At 49.0% G+C, this 2,271-nt stretch overlaps 2 non-coding genes across 2 annotated transcripts; both read right to left on the bottom strand.

Moving 5' to 3' along the window:
• Window positions 1–185: 185 nt before the first annotated feature.
• Window positions 186–256, bottom strand: DICSQDRAFT_t169. Its single transcript has one exon. It is a non-coding gene; the product is annotated as a tRNA-Cys (tRNA).
• A 1,463-nt stretch (window positions 257–1,719) lies between these two features.
• DICSQDRAFT_t168 lies at window positions 1,720–1,790 on the bottom strand. Its single transcript has one exon. It is a non-coding gene; the product is annotated as a tRNA-Cys (tRNA).
• Between the last annotated feature and the right edge of the window lie 481 nt (window positions 1,791–2,271).

Raw genomic sequence — 2,271 nt, 5'->3', positions numbered from 1 at the left:
GATACTAGAGTGTGAATTCTACAGATTCCAACACTCCCCCTGAAGTCACACTCTGGTGATCAATCAAGGAACCAACTTTTCCAAATGAAGTTACCCTCAGGCACATTTCCCGAGGCGGGGGTTCTCTGACCCTGCTCCCTTCGAAGCGTCACACAGGGCTCATAACCTGTTGAACAATGAAAAGTTGGTCAGACCGGGGATTGAACCCGGGTCATCCCATATGCGCTGGGAGGTGTTACCACTACACCATCCAACCGATACTAGAGTGTGAATTCTACAGATTCCAACAGGCACGCCAAGATCCTTGGCGAAGTCGCGCATGGCAAGTTTCTGTACGTTCCACAGTTCCAAGACATCGAGTGAGTCTACTTTGCCTCCTAGCTGGCACCGAAATGCTACAGTAGGAACTTACCATGTCGTGCAGCACTCGTACGCCCCTGGCTCCAGGACTGCCGAAATCACATGGCACAACCCGCTTGACCCCGAGCTCCTTCGCAGCACGAAATATGTCCTTCTGTTGCTCGATCGACAACGCAAAGACGGAGCTGATGAGGGTGTCAACGCCCTGGAGAGTCTTCTTCAGGCTCTCATAATCGTCTGTAATATCGCCAGCGCGAATATCAAATGCCGGAGGTGCGCAGCTGTTCTGTCGCCGGTTTTGAGAGGGAAGAGGGACGGATCAGGGCAGCTATCCGCTGTGCCCGTACAATAGGGGTAGTCAAAGATGGCGGTTCGGTGGACGATTCGAGGGAACGATTCGGGAGACGATTCGAGAAGGGGGAATCCGCGATTCTGGCAGAATCGCGTCGAATCGCCGGTGCGAGTCTGGAGGAGCACCGCCCACCCGAATCGCGATTCTCTGTACTCGATTCCCTCAGTCCGACCTCGGATAAGCCCTCTTAAAATAGGTTATATGTCAAATTATTATTGGGGTTTGTCTTAGCACGTCTTACGAGCGACCCTACTTGAAGCTGGCGGCTTCTCTACTTTAATCAGAATCACTGGTGTACAGATTCCCTCCACCTTCAAATGTCCAACCAGACCGAAACCCTTCCTTTCAGAAAGTCCGGCCGTCTCACCTGGCAACCTGCTGCTGGCTCTGGAACAAAGACCGGGAATTGAGTGCGCCGTGTCTTGGTAAACTGAATATATTCGCTATGCGGGCCCGAGAGCTGTAACAAGGCATAGTAGGGGGAAGAACAATGCGGCACACGTCGAGATACCATTGCGTGAGGATGCATAGATTACCTAATTCTGATATCACAGACGCCCGAAGGCCTGACCGACTCAAGAATCTATCCTGGAATCGACCCGTAGAAACGTGGGGTGGTCAAAGTGCCCACACGAATCCAGGACGATTCCCTTTGACAGAATCGCTGCAGAATCGCTCGACGAACCGTCCTCCGAACCGCCATCTTTGACTACCCCTAATGTCAGACACAGGGAGCCTTCAAGGTTGCATCAGCAAAATGTCATGGTCTTGAATGTGGTCTTGGGGTACTTGGCCAAGTACTCCAAGACCACCAAGTACTCCAAGTACATCAAGACCAATGGACTTGGTCAAGACTGTTGGTCTTGGCCAAGCCGGGTGGGTGGTCTTGGCCAAGACCATTGGTCTTGACCAAGACCACCAAGACCATTCCAAGACCAGAATCAAGACCAGAGCCAAGTACATGCTAGAAGCTCATGCTATAAAAGACTTGTTGAACAATGAAAAGTTGGTCAGACCGGGGATTGAACCCGAGTCATCCCATATGCGCTGGGAGGTGTTACCACTACACCATCCAACCGATACTAGAGTGTGAATTCTACAGATTCCAACAAGACTATAGCTCAGTTTTTAGTTGGATCATATCAGACATAGTTAGTCTCTAGCATGGTGATGTACAGCAATACAATGATTAGCGGATATGCGAAGGAAAAAAAAGACACCAGCTAGGATTGAACCAGCAACCTCTAGCACTACCACATTCAACCACCATTTAGACCACTGCACCATATTGACTTGTAGATAGATATGTGCACCATAAATATATGGTGCATTTTGTTGGACTTGGAAAGAATTGTCACTACTCAGTACTGCAACAATGCAGTTTCAAGGCTAGTAGTGTTACCTGCTATGAAGTTAAGGGCCACTAGACTTCTATTGATCACTACTGTACCCTGCAATAGCATATGTAGGGTTGTCATTCTAATATTGTAGTGCTATAATGGAAGTAACATGGTCTTTAAGCATTGAACACTATAGTAGGTCTCATGACCATTCTTATC

Source organism: Dichomitus squalens (assembly GCF_000275845.1).
Source record: "Dichomitus squalens LYAD-421 SS1 unplaced genomic scaffold DICSQscaffold_58, whole genome shotgun sequence".
In the NCBI taxonomy this organism is placed as follows: Eukaryota; Fungi; Basidiomycota; class Agaricomycetes; order Polyporales; family Polyporaceae; genus Dichomitus; species Dichomitus squalens.
The sequence above is the reverse complement of the archived record's forward strand: the minus strand, read 5'-3'. Positions and strand labels throughout refer to the sequence as shown.